This window comes from Vombatus ursinus, unplaced genomic scaffold, assembly GCF_900497805.2.
Source record: "Vombatus ursinus unplaced genomic scaffold, bare-nosed wombat genome assembly UNPS02001287.1, whole genome shotgun sequence".
Taxonomy (NCBI): Eukaryota; Metazoa; Chordata; class Mammalia; order Diprotodontia; family Vombatidae; genus Vombatus; species Vombatus ursinus.
In genome coordinates, this window is record NW_020941065.1 from 7,442,772 (window position 1) to 7,462,990 (window position 20,219).

The window sequence follows — 20,219 nt, forward strand, 5'->3', positions numbered from 1 at the left end:
CTTTCTTTCTTTCTTTCTTTCTTTCTTTCTTTCTTTCTTTCTTTCTTCTTCTTCTTCTTCTTCTTCTTCTTCTTCTTCTTCTTCTTCTTCTTTGTAGTAGTAGTAGTAGTAGAAGTAGTAGTAGTAGTAGTATCAACCCCCATTTTATTCACAGTAGCAATTCGCACTGTTTAGATACAAACACACTTCTCTTGAATCACTGCCTTGTTGTGTATATGTGGCTTGCATATAGTGGAAACGATGGAATTCCAGCTAAGCTATTTAAAACCCTAAAATATGAGGCTGTTAAAGTGATGCCTTCAATATGCCAGAAAATTTGAGAACTCAACAGTGGCCACTGGATTGGAAAATATCAGTTTACATTCCAATCCTAAAGAAAGGCAATGCCAAGAGATGTTCAAATTATCCAGTAATTGCTCTCATTTCACATGCCAGCAATAAGATTCTGAAAGCTAGATTTCAGCAATATGTGAACCAAGAATTACCAGAAGAGCAGACTGGTTTTCAAAGAGGCAGAGGAACTAAAGACCAAATTGCCAACATTCATTACATTATGGAGAAAGCAAGGCAATTCCAGAAAAACATCTACTTCTGCTTCACTGACTACACTAAATCCTTTGACCATGTGGTGGATCACAACAAAATGTGGCAAGTCCTCAGAGATGGGAATACCAGACCATTTTACTTGTCTCTTGAGAAAGCTGTATGCGGGCCAAGAAGCAACAGTTAGAACCAAATACGGGACAACTGATTGGTTTAAGATTGGAAAGGGAGCATGACAAGGCTGTATATTGCCACCTTATTTATTTAACTTATATGCAGAATACATCATGTGAAATGCCAGGCTGGATGAATCAAAAGCTGGAATTAAGTTTTCTAGGAGAAATATCAACAGTCTCTGATATACAGATCATACCACTCTGATGGCAGAAAGTGAAGGAGAATTAAGAAGTCTCTTGATGAGAGTGAAAGAGGAGAGTGAAAAAGCTAACTGGAAGCTTAACATAAAACAAACCCCAACAACTAAGATCTTGGCAACTGGTTTCATCACTTCCTGGCAAATTGAGGGAGAAGAAATGGAAACAGTGTCAGATTTTATATTCGTGGGCTCAAAGATCACTGCAGATGGTAACTGCAACCATGAAATTAAAAGACACTTGCTCCTTGGAAAGAAAGCTATGAGAAATATGGACAGCATACTAAAAAGCAGAGCCACTACCTTGCTGACAAAGGTCCATATAGTAGCAATGCATGGCTATGAGAGTTGGACTATAAGGAAAACTGAGTACCAGAGGACTGATGCTTTCAAGTTGTGGTGCTGGAAAAGACTTTTGAGAGTGCCTTGGACAGCAAGGAGATCAAATCAGTCAATACTTAAAGAAATTAATTCAGACTATCCACTGTAAGGTCAAATACTGACGCTGAAGCTTAAATACTTTGGCCACATGATGGGAAGAAGATGGGACTCATTGGAAAAGACCCTAATGTTGGGAAAGATTGAAGGCAAAAGAAAAAAGGGGATGGCAGAGGATGAGAAGGATAGATAGTGTCATGGAAGCAATGAACATTAGCTCAGAGAGACTTGGGGAGATAAAGGAAAATAAAAGGGTTTGGTGTGCTAAGGTCTATGGGGTCAAAAAGAGTCAGACATGACAGCAAAAACAACAGTTGCAACCACTCCATCATCTCATTAAGTCAACTGGGTGAGGCAAGTACTGCAGGTACGTACACTCCAGCTTCATAGAGGGGGCCCAAGATGACACAGCTGAGAGATGTCAAAGGCAGGATTCAAACTCAACTCTCTCCTAACTTCAAGTGAAGTGCTCTTTCCACTGTGCTAGATGCTGGGGTCAGAAGATGAAGCTGGCTAATCTGTCATTCTAGGTTCAGTGGTGGACTGAGAAAAGCACTGGCTTAGGGGACCAAAAAGAGTTTGGAGTTAGAAGGGACTTTGGGGATCACCTAATCCATCATTTTTACACATGGGGAAACTGAGGCTCAGGGAGATTTAAATGACTTGCCCAAAGCCACCGAGCAGCATGGAACAGTGAGAAGAGTGTTTCATTTGGAGTCAAAGGAATCTAGTTCAAATTCTATCCCTGCAACTGGCTACCTGTATGACCTCAGAGAAATTATTTGCTCTCTAGGGCTCTGTTTTTTCCTGTACAAAATAAAGAATTGGACAGGATGGCCTTCAGGACACCTTCCAGCTCTCAGTTTATGAACCTACAATGCCTTCAGGGGCATATTCCTGCCTCATTAGAGAATCAGCTGGAGCACTGAAAGATCAAGACATTTGCCCTGAATCCTAAAGTCCTGTGTCAGAGGAAAGATCTGAACTCAGGTCTTTCTGAAACAGAGACCTGTTCTCCATTCACTAAATAACACTAGCTCTCAGTTTGTGAGAATAATTCAGGAAACTAGGAAGTGACCTGCTATCCTGGTTGGTGTGAGTTCCTCTGCCCCATCTTATTCTCTCTCCTGCCGTTAGCCCCCAATCCCCATTCCCCAACTGAAGAACACTTCACCCTGCTTCTTCCAAATGCACTCCAAGGCACTTGCCCACAGTGTGATAACTCCAAGTGAGAACCCCGCTGACCCTTTCAGCTTTGGGTCTGTAGGGAACTTTCTCAGGCTGCTGCAAATTTTGAAGCCTGAGCTCCATCTCTCAGGGAAATAATTCCACAGTCCACTCACCATGTGGAAAACCCTTCTGACATTTTCTTACTCTCCCACTCCAGCTGGTCTGGCTGAGCATTAAAGATCACAGATTCCCTCTGAGAAACCGGGGCAGTGAATGGTATTTACACTAGTAAATGGAGAGGACAGGAGTGAGGGGATCTAGGGGTCTGCTGCTGCTGCTGCTGCTACTGTTGTTTCGCCTTTTGGGGCTGGAGAGCAGCCCCAACACCTGTTGCCCTGGAACCAGCACAAGAGACATGACCCATCAGGGCAGGATGAACTTTCACTGCCTCATGAAACTAGCCCATGCCTCAGAAACTAGCCCATAATATGTGAAACTAAGCAATTTGCTAAGTTAGCCCAGTGTGCTAAATAGGCCTAAAGACACTGTGAGACCCCATCAAGAAAAGACCATTAAATCTGGAGTCAGGAGGCCTTCCACCACTCACTGAAGGCATGTGACCTTGGACAAGTCTTAGGAACAAGTCTTAGGGTCTTTGAGATCATCTAACCTAAAATTCTAATTTTACAGATGAGGTGAGTGAGGCCTACAGATGTTAAATAAAGAAGTGGTTAATAAATAGCAGAACCTGAATTGAAAGACTGACTTCTGACTCAAAATCCAATGCCCTTTCCAAAATCTGTGAATTTGGCTAATCACACATATATTGACTGACTTCTGACGTGGTCCTGGTATATTGCTTGAATCTATCACCATGGCAGGAATTAAATAATAATAATAACAACAATAATAGCTAGTATTTGTAGAGGACATACCATGTACCAGGCTCTGTGCTAAGCACTCTACCAAAAACATCCCATTTGATCCTTATAACAGCCCTGGGAACAAAGTGCTATTATTATCCCCATTTTAGAAACTGAGAAAACAGAGGCAGATGAAGGTTAAGTGACTTGCCCAGGGTCGCACAGCTAGCAGGGCTGAAGCCAGATTTGAACCTAGGTATTCCTGATATCAGGCCCAGAGATCTATCCACTGTGGATATCTAGCTGTCACAAAATAGATGCATTATACACTTTTATCTAACTGTGTGTCACTCTTCATTTTAAGAATGGTGTGGTCCCCAAGAGAATCCTCAGCCTCTTGGATGGACCAATAAAAAGAATGGGAAGAGATGACTGTACTTCCCTCAAAGAGCTTGCATTAAGCATTACCCAACTCCCCAACATGATGAGGACCGAAAGTGCTGTCATTGTTTGTAGTGGTAAATATTGGACAGGTGGTTAATGGGTTGAGTTACTTGCTTCAGTGGACCTGAGTTGACTTTCTCACTGTTTCTTTAGTTAAGTAATGAGAGGTCACCTTTACCTGGTAGAAAGGTGTTTTACTCATAGAGCCTTACCTAGACTGTGCTCCTTTGAATAGGGCCAGGAGATTTCGCCCTGGAGAGGAGCACTGCCATTGGGGCAAAACAGAGAAAGAAACTCTCCCCTATGTTCTTCTCCACCGTAGCCATCATCTGAGAAGGGTAATCTCCCAGAGGCAATAAGGGTGCTGAGGAACTGTTTGCAGACTAGAGAAATCATACCAACTGGACATGGTAGTTCTAGACTGACAGAACCTTACTACCACCATCATTGAAGTGACTTGGCTCTCTGAGAACACATTCTCTGCTTTTGAATCAGCCCGATCTGGCAAAATTGCAAAATTTCAGATAATGTTCAAGCATCTGGCTCAGGAAGAGTGTTGAGCAAGGGGTGTATGAGATCAAAATGATTTTCATGACAATACTAAGACATTTTAATTCTAGTATGGTAGATATTGATAGATATAACCCACATAAACCAAAGTTCTTTGGAGAGGGGGGTCCTCAATAATTTTAAGCATGTAAAGGGGCCCTGAGAGCAAAAAGTTTGAGAACATTTGGTATAGAGTATACATTAATGCAAAATCCAATGCCCTTGCCATGATGTAACAATGTCTTTGAGCCCCATTTTGCTCATCTGTAAAATTAAGATAGTAATAATCTTTGAATTTTCTATTTTACAGCATTGGCCTATGGATTTAATGAATTCCCTTTCTCCCACCTCTAGCTCTAGGAATCTATAGCTTTGTTTTCCCAGTTGAATTGAAAAGTCTCCTACAAGTGACCTTTGGGAATCTCCCAAGTTGTTAGTACCAACCCTCTCCCTCATCCCAAATTACTTATATTTACTTTGCATATCTTTTGTATTTATTTACTAGTGTATGTCCAAGTGTGCTATTTCCTTCTAGCAGAAGGAAAGGTGCTAAGGGTAGGGGCAGTCTTTATTTCTGTCTTTGAGTTCCCAAAGCCTAGCACTGAGCCCTGGCACATAGCTGGCACTAGAGAAATGCATGTTGACTTAGATTGAAAAATGAAATAATGGTGTGTGTTTTAAATCTATCAACTGCTATGTAACAAGATAAGATTATTATGATCTTTAAGCCTGGAATGCTGTTCCCCTTCCCTTCTATCTCTTAGAATTTCTATCTTTCTTCAGAACTCATTGTCAATAGATGGATAAATACATATACCAAGATGATAGATATAGATATATTGAGAAAATAACTAGATCTAGGTACATGATAGATGATAGAAAGAAAGAAAAATAGATATGAGAGAGAAAAGAGAGGAGAAAGAGAGAGAGAGAGAGAGAGAGAGAGAGAGAGATAGAGAGAGAGAGAGGCTTTGAAGTGGCACAGTAGATAACATACTGGACCTGGAATGAGGAATATCTACGTTCAAATCCAATCTCAGATTTATTAGCTATATGACCTTGGGTGAGTCACTTAATTTCTTTCAGCCTCAGTTTTCTCATCTGTAAAATGGGTATAATAATAGCTCCTCTCTCCCTGGCTTGTTGTGAGGATCAAGTGAGAAAATATTAATAGAGTGGTTTGCAAACCTTAAAGCACTGTATAAGTGCTAGTCATTATCATTGATATTATTATCATTACTGCTTTTATTGTCAGCACTGGGCTCAGGGCTGGGGATACAAATAAGAGAAAACAAAATTGTTTCTGCCCTCCAAGAGCTTACATTCTAATGGGGGAAGATAATAGATAAGGAGGAAGTGGACAGGGCAATGGAAAGCTACTCATGCACTGATAGCCCTCAAGGAGACCTTTCTTGATTCTGTGCCTTTAGCAATTAACCCTTTCCCTTTACTGTGTATTTACCTTGTACAGATTTTGCGTTAATTTACATGTATACACATCACCCCCCCCCCCCCAATAGAATGTAAACTCCGAGAGAAGGGATTATCTTGCTTGTGCTTCTATATCTCCAGCACCTAAGACAGAGCCTGGCTCATAGAAGGTGCTTCATAAATACTTATTGATTGGTATATGGCTCACATTTATATAATGTATATGTTGTTTATCCCCAGTAAAAAAAAAAAAAAGATCCTTGAAGGCGGGGATCATTTCATTTTCACTTTTGTATCTCTAGTGCCTGGTACAGTGCCTGGCACACCAGTCATTTGGTAAATACTTACTTAATTGAATAGTATGATGAGATAATGCCTATAAAGTGATCTGACTCCATACATTTCTATATAACTATGATCTCTTATTAGAGTTCATGCTGGAAATCACTCCTCATTGATATTTATCACTCAGAATCTCTAGCTTTCCCCTGGATTCAGCTCCAGGGACACATCCTACATGAAACATTTTAGAGACAGTTAGATAGATCGGTAGTTAGGGCAGGGCTTGGAGTCAGGACAAACTGAGTTCAAATCCAGCCTCAGACACCTGACATTTACTAGCTGTGTGATCCTGGGCAAGTCACTTGACCCCAATTACCTCACTAAAATGCCAAAAAAAAAAAAGAATTAAACAAGATGATAATTGTAAAGTGCTTAATTAGTACAGCATGTGGCAAACACTAGGTGCTTAATAAAAGTTTGTTCTCGCCCTTCATTGATCTTCTCAGCTGATAGTTTCCTTTTCCCTTTTCCTATCCCACGGAAATAACTTTGTATTTTCTTTGTATATATTTTGCACTCGTGTCTATGTGTTCACCTTTATGGTTTTGGTAAGTTTTAGTTTGGAATTCAGACTCCTGGAAGGCAGGACCTATTTCCATTCTGTTTGTGAATCTACCTAGCAGAGTGCCTGCCACGTAGTCTAGCTTCATGGTGAGAAAGGCTGTGATCCTCCAGGCTAGAAGTGGGCACGCCACTGCAACACTCTCTACTGTGTCTTCAACCAGATTAAAGTGAAAGTGGGAAATATTTAACAAAACAAATGAAAAATACAATGTTGTTGTATTATTGTAAAAATACAATAAAACATGGATAACATTATATTTAAAAACTAAGTCAATATGTAGGCCAGTAGGGCTCTTTATATACAGATTAACGCACCCCTTTCCTGTAGAGTTTGACAGCCGTACTCCTGACTATGCTAAGAGGTACTAAGTCCAAGTGAAGGAGCTGGGACTGTTTAGCCATCACTCAATAGGGACCTGAAAACTGGCTTCAAGTATTTGAAGGCCTACCATATGGAAGAGGGGTTTGGCTTGGTCTGCTTAGACCGTGGGGCAGACCAGGAGAAGTGAAGATCTGGGAGTTGGGGAATTTGTAAGGAAGCCAATTTAGCTAGATGTCAGAAAACATTTTCTAATAATTAGAATTGCCCAGGATAGGGCAGCTAGGTGGTGCAGTGGATAGAGCACCAGGCCTGAACTCAGGAAAATGAGTCTTCCTGAGTTCAAATCTGGCTTCAGATACTTCCTAGTTGTGTGACCCTGAGCAGGTCACTTAACCCTGTTTGCCTCAGTTTCCTCCTCTGTCAAATGAGCTGGAGAAGGAAATGGCAAACCATTCCACTATCTTCGCAAGAAAACTCCAAAAGGGGTCACAGAGTTGGACACAACTGAAAGAAGTCAACAACAACAACAGAATGAGTAGCCTAAGGACGGGGAGGGGGCTTCCTCTTTACTGATGATTTTCAGGCAGATGTTGGATGTAGTGGGATTCTTTGGAGTAATGTCAGTTAAAATAGACTGGCCACTGAGGTCCCTTATAAGTCTAAAATTCTATGATTTGGAGAAACATTATTCCAGTTTTACAGTTGGGGAAAGTCCTTCTGAGTACTAGCTTATAGATTGTGTGAATGCTCTGGGCTTTCCATCAATGCTCCTTAGAAGTCCCAGATCAGTCTTCAGGCCTGGGGTCATCTGTCCCCTCACTATGGCCATGAAGGAAAAAGATGGATTTGAGCATGAATGATAAGTCAGGCCAGTAGCTTCTCCAACAGAGAGGTATCACCAATTTCTCTGATGTCTTCATTTCCCCAGGGCTGTCTTGCTGTGCCAATAGAGACACTCCCTACCCTGTCAGGGTTATGGATTTTCAAGGTTTCTTGAGAGGCCTTTGAAATGAGCACTCACCTTCTGCCTTGGGCTCAGCGAGACACAATCCATCTAAAGAAAATTTAATGTCTGACTCTGTGTTTGTACTTGACAAATAGGGCTGGGCTCAATGGTATGTATTATTTAAGCTCATGTGAACACCGGTGAGATGGAGCATATTGTTTGTCCTGGGAATTTTAAGTGGGGGCTAGCATGAGAAAGATTCTTTATTCATTCTGAGCTTTACGGAAAGGGAAACAAGAGAATCATTCATAGGCAGCCAAGCCCTTGTGGCAATAGACTTCTGTACCAGCCATCACAGACAAGGATGAAAGTTGGGGGATTCTGCAGTGTATATCCGGGAAAAGAGGTGTCTGGGAGAAATCCTGGTACAGAAGATTGGAACGCTGCATTTAGTCAGGAGAACTTGGGTTTGAATCATCTCCTACCCTTTCACACCCACTAGCTGTGTGATCCTGGGGCCAATCGCTTAACCTCTCTGTGCCTCGATTTCCTCACCTGTAAAAATGGGGATAGCATTAGCACAGTTGTGACAAAGGTGGGAGATGACAGAAAGGTGGATCGCCCAAATGTTCCATTGTTGCTTCCCCTCTCACTGGCCAAAAAAAATGAGAAATCAATGATAGAAGGCCCCCACCATATTGGGTGTACCTTGAACCCAACATGGCATTTTGTAGGAAGACATGAACAAGCATCACCTGAAATGGGGCGTGATTTGCATTATTAGAGGGAACTACCCAATGAGAGGAGAACCCTCAACCACTTGATCATTTGAGTATTTCAGAGACATTGTGAGAATCTAATGAGATCACATATACAAGGACTTTGCCAATCTTACAGGGATACATCACTGTGGGTGATTCAGAGGCATGGGTTCAAATCCCAACCTCTGTGATTTGTTAGCTGTGTGACCTTGGGTATTAATAATAATAATGGCATTTCCATAACACCTTGAGGCTTTCAAAGAACCTTGCAAATGTTATTTGTTTCTCACAACAACCTTGAGAGGCAGGGGCTAGTATCATCTCCATTTTACAGATTAGGAAACTGAGGCTGAGAGAAGTCAAGTGACTTGCCCAGGGTCACACAGTCAGTAAGTACGAGGCTGGATTTGGACTCAGGTCTTCCAGATTCCAAGTCCAACACTCTATATACCATACTATCTAGCTGCCTAAATAATGCCTTTAAGCTCTTGGGTTCTCAGTTTCTTCCACTGTAAAATGAGGTCCTTTCCAGCTCTAAATTTACAAGGCTTTTGAGCTTCTTGCTGGATGGGGAATGATTATTAAAGCTTTTTCAACCACAGCACAATTTAGAGTATGCTTTACCATACTTTTTTTCCATGTGCTCCATAATTACTTGTGGCAACAACTTCAGCTGAGCCACGCATCTTCAGGCAGGCAAGGCTAAAAATGGGACAAGCAAAAAGGCTTCCTGCCCCAGAATTCAGACAGAACAGAATTCCGGAGCTGGACTTTAGAGGAAGGGAACTCAGTATCTTGTCTAACCGGTACTTGAGCCAGAAAGCCTTCTTCAATATGCAGGACTCGTGGTCATTTAGCCTTGGCTTGATGCTTTCCTGTGAGGGGCAGCTCAATAGCAATGATGGAAGCCCGGTCAACTTTGGGGCAGCTCTGATTGTCAGGAAATTTTTCCTTGTCCAAAGTATTAATCTGCTTCTCCGTTAACTTCTAACCATTGCTCCCTGTTCGGCTTTCTAGGGACAAACTAATCTCTCTTCCATATGTCAGTCCTTGAAATACATGAAGACAGATATCATGGCCCAGCCCTCCCCCCAAACCTTTCATCTCTTTTCCAATCTAAACTGTTCCAGTTCTTTCTGCTGATCTACCTTCTTGTGACATGGGCTCTCAGGGCCCCTAGTTGGGAAAAATTCCCAATCTTTAGGCAGAGATTTGGCTCTCTTACATTAATTTACATTTATATCAATCTCTAGTTGGCTAGAGTAGAGCTATCTAGTTGCTTCTTTGCAAAGAGGTAACATTCAAGTTTCCAGAAACATCCAGGTAAAGAAGTAGCAGATTATATCATAATATCTTTGGATAGATAGGCATCAAGAAGGGAAGTTGGAGAAGGGCAGAGTTTTTTTCTTGGAACTTCTTTCGGTCCTTGAGTAGGTAGAAACAAGTGGCATCAGTTTTAGTCTTCTATTCCTGGATGCCTATATGGTTAATGGCCTTCTTCCAGTAGTTTCCTTCTCTGCCACAGCTCAGTCTTAACTTCTTTTTCTCTTTTTGATGGTTGCTCCCGGACTGCCATTTCTTTCTGGCTTACCTTAGTATGACCCCCACTTCCAGACTCTCATAATCTCTATCTGGTTCTGAGATAGTTCCTCCCTCTTATGCAAGTTTCTTGGAGTGGCTTTGATTTAAGGAGATGTACAGGCCCAATTCGCACTCAGTTCTGATTCACTGAATCAATCAAAAAAGGGTCTCAAAAGTATAAGTAGGATAGAATAATCAGTAGAGCCCCACCCTTATAGTTTTAAGAGATAACTCTCTGAGAAGAAGTCTGAAATCCTAAATAACTCTCTAGAGACTTGGAGATTCAGCATTATCACTTTATACATCTATATTTATGTCTTTTATCTCCTTCTGTAATGTCTTGCCTTCACCATGTGACTGGATCATCTATTCCTATCACACATTTTCCTGATGAATCCTTTACTCCTGTTCTTCCTTAAAGTTACTCATTGGTTATATGTTGCAACCTGTAAGTATGAATAGAGGTTTAATATAGTAGGCATACAGGATGGCTGCTACTTCTTTTGTCAGGATTGCAGAATAAATTGAGAGGCCGGACATGGTTTATTCTAGTATTATAGCTCATGGGTCCCCACCGGTATGCTTCCCACTTTAATATCAAATACCAAGTCAAGCTTAATTAGCTTCTGGTTAGGGGTATTTTCCAAAGTAGTATAAAACGAATAGCTGGTACAAAGCATCCCCCAAAAAGTCTATGACATTATCTTTCACAATTACATACAGAAATCTGGGGGAAGTTGGCTGAAACTTATAGGACACATATGGCAAAGGAACCCACGGTTTCTAGAATTCTCTCTGCCAGAAGTTTGTTTCTGCCCTTTGTGGTATTCTCATGAAGTTCCCCTTAGGCATAAAGTAGATTTTCTGTCCTTATAGCCAAAGCTATTTTTTTCTCAGCATATAGTTTGTTCTTGGCTCCAAATACAGACACTGCTATTGGCCCATTACTATTCCTGTGACATTTCTAGGATGCCGATTAGAAGTCCAAATCATCCAATCCTTAAAAGTTCCCAAGGTCCTCCTCTGAACAAGGGATGGGGGAAGTATCAGAGGCTCTTTTCTCCACTTCCATTGTCCCCAAGTAGTTAATTCTCTGAGGCTTTTTTCTGAAGTAGTTAGTGGAGTAGGACATAGAATGTTAGGCCTGGAGTCGATAAGACTTGAGTTAAAAGCTTGCCTCAGACACTTACTGGTTGGGTGACTCTTGATTGGCTGTGTGACTCTTGACAAATCATTTAATTTCTCTGTGCCATAGTTTCCTCATCTATAAAATTGGCATGATGATAGCACCTGCCTCCTAAGGTTGTTGTGAGGATGAAATGAGATAGCATATAAAAATGCTTTTCAAACTTTAAAGTACTATATAAATGCAGATATTGTTGTTGTTTTTATTGTTATTATTATTATCATTCTATGTTTGTAACACATGGAAATGCCTGGGCTCTGAACTTGCTTGTTATTTTATTCAGGACCCATAAGTAACTGAGTCTTCAACCAATCCCAACACACTTCCCAGTAGCATCATTTCATTTCATCCCATGGCTAGAGGCACTCTGCTCCTTCCTAATTTGCTTAAAGTAAACTGTTTGCAATTTTTCAATACCTTTTGATTGATATATTGATTCAATATAAGTGTCATCACCTGATAAAGTCATCAGGACATATGATCCTTTTTTTTTTTCTTTGATAAGGGGTAAGTATTGTTTGATTGAATGAACTCCCACCCTTACACTCTCCTGTAAGTTTAATATTTTCTGTCCTTGGCAAATCGGCTAAAGTGTTTGGTAAAATCCATAGTCTCAAATCTGGTGACTCAAGGAGGCTCAACATTATGCTTTTATACCTGTACATATCTATTTATGTCTCCTTCATTAGAATGTAAGGTTCTCAAAGGCAAGGATTCTTTGTGCTTTTTCTTCACGTACCCAGAACTTAGCACAGTCCCTGACATTTCATGATAACTTAATAAATACTCGCTGGTTGATTGGCCAATTGATGAAGGACATTTCCATGGCTGACCTAAAGGAAATTGTGTAATAATAGCAATTATCTTCATATTAATAATTTACTTTAGTCCTTCAAGATTTGCAATAATACTTCTAGGTAACTAGTATAAGTATTAGTATCCCATTTTTACAGATCAGAAAACTGAGGTTTAGAGGAGATGGATTCGATCCAAGTCTCCTAACTCCAAGTCCAGTACTCTATGCCCCTCACTTCAGCAACACTATGTCTGGTAGATCATTAGCCAAGGCCCTTCACCTCTTTGTAAACCAGTTTCCTCTTCTACAAAATGAGTATAAATGAGGAAAGGCGCTTGGCATATTGGCATCAAAGAAGAATTGGGTTCCAGTCCACTGGCCCTAATTGTGTGACCCATTGGCAAGTTGCTAAGCTTCTCTGTTCTCCAGGCAACTTGTTATGAGGCTATTTTAGATAAGTTTGATTTGCACTGGTTTTGAGATTTCCAAAATGGGAGCTTCCTTTATTGATGAAATCTCAAGTCTCAGTAACAATAGCAATCACACCCCCTCTTCCCCCCTCCCATGCCCTACCTTAACATCTCTATGTTGTAAAGAATTGACTGGGACCGTATTTTTATTGCCTAAAATATGATTAGAAATGTGACTTATTAATTTACTTCCTCAATGTCTCCATATTTCAAGGATCCCTGGCTTTATGTGTGTGGGTACTCCTTCTGCTGAAATACATTTCAACCAGGTTTTGCCTTGAGACTGTCCCTGAGAACTCTTTCATTCTCCATCCCACCCAAAGAAATCAAAATAAATTTTAATAAACAATCAACTCCTTCCATTTCTGATTTTTATTCAGCTGGGTTCTCTTTGTTAGGTTCTAATGTAGCTTTAGAACTATAGTACTGTAGTACTAGCAAAGGCAGAAGACCTTGATCCTGGCTCTGCCCCTTCCTTATGTGTGTGTCTTTGGCCAAGTCAAATCAACCAGAGACATCATCATGGAAGAGAGGAAAGAGCCTCTTAGAGTCTCAGGACTTAATATTGAATCTTTATTAGGTATATGATCTTGGACAAGTCACACACTCTCTGGGCCTCAGTTTCCTCACCTTTAAATGAAATCGTTGAATGATCTCTGAGGTCCCTTCCATCCTTTGATTACATATATACATATATATATATAAAATTTACATATAGACACATATACATATATGCACATATCTACATATACATATACATAATCCCTATGTGTATATATAGACATACATAAATATATATACATAAAGAACTTTATAATCCATAAATTGATATTTATAGGCTATTATCATTTCCCTTTAGATTAGCTGGAAAAGGAGACATTTTCCCCCCCTAAAATAAGTATTTTCCAGTCATCCTAGCAAATATCTGCCTTCCCTCAGCATTGAGGGAAGAATACTTTTGAACCAAGGTCTTCATAATTATTGCTATGATTGTAACTTATGTACATTGGATTTGTATCCATTACAGCACATACTATTTTGTCTATTTTATACAATCCTTACTAGAATATCTAAGACCTCTATTGTATCATTGAAGGAAAAAAAGGCTCAGAGTACTTGCGTTCAACTGTTTCCTTCTCTGAGCCATTCTTCCTAAAACACATATCTGACAACACCACTTTCCTGTTGGAAGGAAGGAAGGAAAGACAGAAAGAAGGAAAAAAGGAAAGGAAAGGAGGAAAACAGGTGGGGAGGAAGGGGGGATGGGGAGAAAGAAGAGAGGGAGGAAAAAGAGAGGAAGGAAGGGAAAAAGAGAGGAAGGAAGGGAAGAAGGGAGAGAGGGAGGAAGGAAGGAATAGAGGGAAGGAAGAAGGGAGGGAGAGAGGAAAGGAGAGAAGGAAAGAAGGAAGGAAAGAATCAAGGGAAGGAGGAAGTGAGGGAGGGAGGGAGGGATGGAGGAAAGGAGAGAGGAAAAGAAAGAAGGAATGACGGAAGAGAGGAAGGGAGGGAGGGAAAGAAGAAAAAAAGAATGAAGAAAGAAAGGAAGGAAGGAAAGAAGACTCCAGAGGCTTCCCCCTGGTTACACAGAAAAGTTTCACCTTGACCCTTAAAACTCCCCATAATCTGGCCTCAGGGAAGAATATTTTTAAAACTTAAAAAAAATTAAACTTATTTAAAACTTATAAAACTCATTTCACATTCCCCTACTTCATACATTCTCTGATCCAGGCAAACTGGCCTCCCTGCTGTTTCCTTAGCTCAGCATTCTGGCCCTTTCTCTTTGCCTCAGGTCAGGTTGTCTCCCAAGCTTAGAATGCTCTCCTTCCTTTCTCACCCCTGCCTCTTAGTTGCTTTTAAGGCCCCCCTCCTTAATGAACTCTTTCCCTACATCCCTAGTTGCTAGCTGTCTCCCTTTCATCTCCTTCTCCCTCCCACTCTTGCCCCCAATTCCGTTTCTGTCTCTGTCTTTCTTCTCAAACTACCTTGTAACCATTTATCAGTGTACACATTGTCCCCAGTAGAATACAAGCTTCTTGAGGGCAGGGACTTTTAGACTTTTTTGGCTTTTCTTGCCAGTACCTAGCTGAATTGAATTGTATTGAGCTACCCAAAGTAAGAAAAGGAAATGGCAAACCCCTCCAGTCAAGGAAACCCCATGGGCAGTATTGGCATGCTGTGGTTTATGGGGTTGACAAAGAGTCAGATACAACTGAATGACTGAATAAAAACTACACACTCAAGCTCATTTGTAGGTGGGTCAGTTTAAGGACTAAGTTTGACTAATTCTTTATACTGGGCATGATCAACTCATTGCCCGGCTTCAGAGAATGCTGGTCATGTGTAATCTAGAAAGAATGAACTACAATGCAACAATCTGAAGGCACGAGCTGACATTGTCATCACGGTATTCCAACAGCATTAAAGAGCAGCGGTGATTAGCACAACAAAAATGTGGCTTATACCCCTACACACCCTCTCGGTTACTTACAAGACCAGTATTCTTCTCAGACTCTTAAAGAAGAGTCAACTCTGACCTGTATTTGGGGAGACTCACAGAATTTCTGAACTGGAAGGAAGCTTAGAGATCTTTTGGAATAGGGATCTTTTGGTGTCATGGACCCCCTCTCCCCCTTTCACCTCTCTTCCTCTGGCAGTCAGTCTACCAAAGTTTAGGGATCCCTTCTCAGAATCATGTTTTTAAATATATAAAATGAAATGTATACAACTATTAAGGAAACCAATTATATTTGAAATATAGCTATAAAATATTTTTAAAACAAGTTCATATAGCATATGTCAGATTGCATGCTACCTTGGGGAGAGGGGAGGGGAGGGAGGAGGAAATATTTAGAACTCAAAATCTTATAAAAGTGAATGTTGAAAACAAAAAATAAATTAATTAATTAACTTAAAAAAACAAGTTCACAGACCTACAGTTAGGAAGCTCTGCTCTAGTCCAAGCAGCCCAGAGCGAGCACTGAGGAAGGGTTAGAACATACATCTTTCACCGTATCTTTTTCATCTATCTTCTCTCATTTTTTTTTATCCCCAACACCTGGCACAGTATCTAACATACAGTGGGAGCTTAATAAAAGATTGTTGATTGATTGATTGATCCCACTGATGGCCGCCACCTCAGTTTAGGTTTTTATCACCTCTCACCTGGATTCTTATAATAGCCACCTAATAGGTCTCCCTTCTCTTCAGGCCCTCTCTTTTCTAATCCAGCCTCCTCAACACAACTGCCAAAGTGCTCTTCCTAAAGCACAGGTCTAACTGGTCACTCCTTTGCTTCGTAGTCTTCAATGGTTCCCTACTATCTACTACCTCTAGGACGAGAGATGAATGCCTTGGGCTGACATTTAAGGTTTATCACAATCTGACCCCAATTTGCTTATTTAGTGATTCCGTGATATTTCTCCAGTCTTCCTACTTCCTGCCCTGTCCTTTACAATCTACCCAAAGAGAAGTAGGAACTCACACATTCCCCCTCTAATGGTATGCAATGTAGTGCAAAGGAGAAAGGGCTGGTTTTGGTGTCAAAGAATCTTGGTTCAGATTCTGGTTTTGCTGTGTACGGCTTGTGTGATTTGGGGGTAATTCACTTTACCTCTCCCAACGCAGGGGGCTGGACTTGATGACCTCTTAAGGTCCCTTCCACTTCTAAATCTCTGGTCCTTTGACTAATTTGTCAGCTTGTCTCCCACCTTGCAAGCATTTAGTAAATGCTTTTTGAATTATTTTATCAGTGAATTGGCCCTGGGCTCCCAGCTAGTAAGTGATCTAGAGATTTCTACTCTTCTAGGACTCTTTAGATTCAGTTTTCCTTCATCTCCCCTCACCAGACACACAGACACATAGACACACACACACACACACACACACACAGCCCTCTCATAGCTTCTCTCTATATTGTTTTCCTATTGGTCTGTCTATCCATTCATTCATGCCTGTGTCCACCTAGCCATCCTCCCATCCTTCAGCCCTATACTCATCTGCCTTTTCCTCTACTTCCTCAAACAGGGGAGAGAGAGAGAGAGAGAGAGAGAGAGAGAGCAAGCATTTGAAAGCATACCTTGTCCTTGAGCTGCTAGTCAGAGGGAAGCCTTCACAAAGCCATATTGTATGAAGTAACAGAAACATCTTGGTTGGAGAGTTGGGAAATGGGCCTCTGGATGAGCCTGTGAATGGGCCAGGGACAAAGACATTCCAGGGACAAGATTATCTATAATTGGAGCAGCCGCATGCATGGGGTGGCAAGTCTGGGCCCAGTAAATACTATGAGGACAAAAGAGAGGCAAGGAGATGTGTACTTCTCCTGGGCCAGTTACTATAGTTTCCACTTGACTGCTGGGGAGGGCTGTAACCAGGCAACTGCAAGAGGGGCCCCTGTGAAGGGGAATGGATCCAGAAAGCGAATGGATGAATGAATGAATGAATGAGTGAAGCATTTATTAAGTGCTTTCTATATACAAAGCATCGTGCTAACCCCTGAGAAAATCAGCGGGGAGCTTCTTTTCTAGATGGGAGAAATAACACATATGGAAAGTTTCAGCAGCAAGTCAGATGGAAAAATCCCATGGTCCACAGGGTGAAAAGCAGGTATTAATATCTCTCCTTAAATGTCATTTCCTCTGACGAAATCCTATTAATTTTTGATGTTGAACAATTGACAGTGAGACATTGCAGAGACCCCCCTCAATGGCATGTAGCCATGGGTGACCAAGTGTCCTGGTGGCCTCCCTGTACCCCTTGCAGTTCTGAGCTGAAGAAGGAAATGCTGGGGCAGCTAGGTGGCACAGTGGAGAGAGCACCAGCCCTGGAATCAGGAGGACCTTAGTTCAAATCTGGCCTCAGACATTTACTAGCTGTGTGACCGTGAGCGAGTCACTTAACCCCAAGTGACTCCCAAAAAAACAAACCAAAAAACAAGAGAAGAAAATGCTTTAGCGGGAATTATAGGTTCGTATCCTAACTCTCTAATTTTGTAGTTAAGGAAACTGAGATGTTAAGTAACTTAATCGAAGTCATAAACCTGGTAGGTGTCTGAGATGAGATCTGGCCCTAGCTCCTTTGATTCTAGTCACTGGCTTTTCCATTGTATTATTGTATTCAAAAAGACAACATATAAGTATATAAATCTATTTGGAATAAATAAATACAGAATGGTGAGTAAGAGAGGGCACTAGCAGTTGGGAGGGAGATGAAGAAAGGCTGTAAAAAGTATGTGATGTCATGGAGATAGAAAGGACATCTGGCATTGATTGTATTCATGAAGAGTGGGGGAGTGAGAAATCTGTTATAATGCCAAAGTTATGACCCTGGGAGACTGGAAGAATGACAGTGTCTTCAACAGAAAAAGAGTGGGTTTGGGGGGAAAGATAGTGAGTTCTGTTTGGGATATATTGAGAATGAAATGTCAAAAAAAAAAACAACAAAAAAAAGAGAATGAAATGTCTCCAAGACATCTATTTTAAAATGTTCAGTAGGGAGAGAAGGGAATAAAGGAAGGGGAAAGCACTTGTTAAGCACCTACTATGTGCCAGATACTGCGCTTAGCACTTTACAAATAACTCATCAAACCAATAGGCAGTTGGTAATGTGGGGATTGGGTTTCAGGGAGGGTCTGGCCTGAGTATGTAGATATGTATACCATCTTCATAGAGATGATAATTGAATCCATGGTAGATGATGGGCTCACCAAGATTGTGTGTGTGTGTGTGTGTGTGTGTAGAGAGAGAGAGAGAGAGAGATACACACACACAAAGAGACAGAGAGAGACAGAGACAGAGGCAGACAGAGAGACAGAGACATAGAGACAGAGAGAGACAGAGAAACAGAGACAGAGACAGAGGCAGACAGAGAGAGACAGAAAGTTAAAGACACAGAGAGACAGAGAGATAGAGACAGAAAGAGATAGAGACAGAGATAAGTGAGTGAGAGAAGAGGAATTGGAGGTAATTAGTGTAGATAGCTATTTTTAGGAGTTCGAGAAAGGGAGATGGGATATAGAATGATGGCTTCAATGAATGGCAGTGTCTGGAGAAGTTTTTCTTTTATTTTTAAGTGATAGGGAAATAAAGAAGTGTTTTTAGGCAGCAGGAAAGGAATCAGAAAGCAGGGAGCAGCTAAAATTCAAAAGAGAGGGCAATGAGATGATAGAGTGTGCAGTCTTCTGGAGAAGATGGGAAGGCGTGGGATCAAGGGCACTCATACAAAGATTTGCCTAGGCAAGGAGAAAGACTGCTTCATTATTGGAACCTGGGGGAAAGAAGGAAAGAATGGAAATTGGTATAAAGAAGTCTTGAGAAGAAGAGATGGGGAAAAGAGAGAGCTCACGTTGAATGGCCTCAATTTTCTCAGTAACATAAGAATGGCAGATAGTCAGCTAAGGGAATCAGTGGAGGGATAGGTTGGGGAAGCTTGATGAGATAAGAGGAGGTATGAAATAGCTTCTGTGGGGAGTGAGACAGGTGATAAATTAGGGAAGAATAAAAGAGCTGCCTTGCTGCAGTGGGGGCTCAGTTGAGGTTAAATAATCAATTTGTAGAGTACCCAGTCAACTTAGTTGCATGACTTCTTTAGCTTCATTTACTAAATGAGTAGGAGTGGAAGAGGCAAATGATGGGAGTAATCCAGGACAGGGGTTTGACAAGTGATGAATGGCCATAAGAATTCAAGAGTAGAAGCCAGTAGAGGTTGTATTGATTAACCATAGGGTAGATATTGGGAAGGAAGGAAAGTCAAGTCAGTCAAACAATAAGCACTTGTTAAATACCTACAATATGCCAGGCACTGTGCTAAGTGCTGGTGATACAAAAAAGGCCAAAGATCATCCCCACCTTCAAGGAGTTCACAATCTAATGGGGGAGACAAGGTGCAAATAAATATTAATTAATTCGCTACATACATGATAACTAGGAAATAATCAACAAAGAGAAGGTGTTAGAATTAAGAAGGATTAGGAAAGTCTTTCTGTAGAAGGTGGACTTTCAGCTGGAACTTGAAGGAAAACAAGGAAGCCAAAGGTGGAAATGAGGAGGGAGGAGCATTCCAGGGCTGAGGACAGCCAGAGCAAATGCCCAGAGCTGAGAGATGGTGTGTCTTATTCTACAAACAGCCAGGAGGCCAGTGTCGCTTCACTGAAGATTATGTGTGTAGAGGTGTAAGAATCTTGGGAAGGCAGGGAAGGGAGCAGGTTACAAAGGGCCTTGAATCCCAGGAGATTTTCTATTTGTTATCCTAGAGGTGATAGGCAGCCACTGGAGCTTGTGAGAAGAGGAGAGACATGAACAGACTTACAAATTGGGGAAATAACATTAGTAGCTGAATGGAGAATGGACTGGGAATGGAGAGAGAATTGAGGCAGGCAGATCCATCAGCAGTTATTGCAATGATGCAGATGTGAGGTGATGAGGACCTGCACCAAGGGGTGGGAGG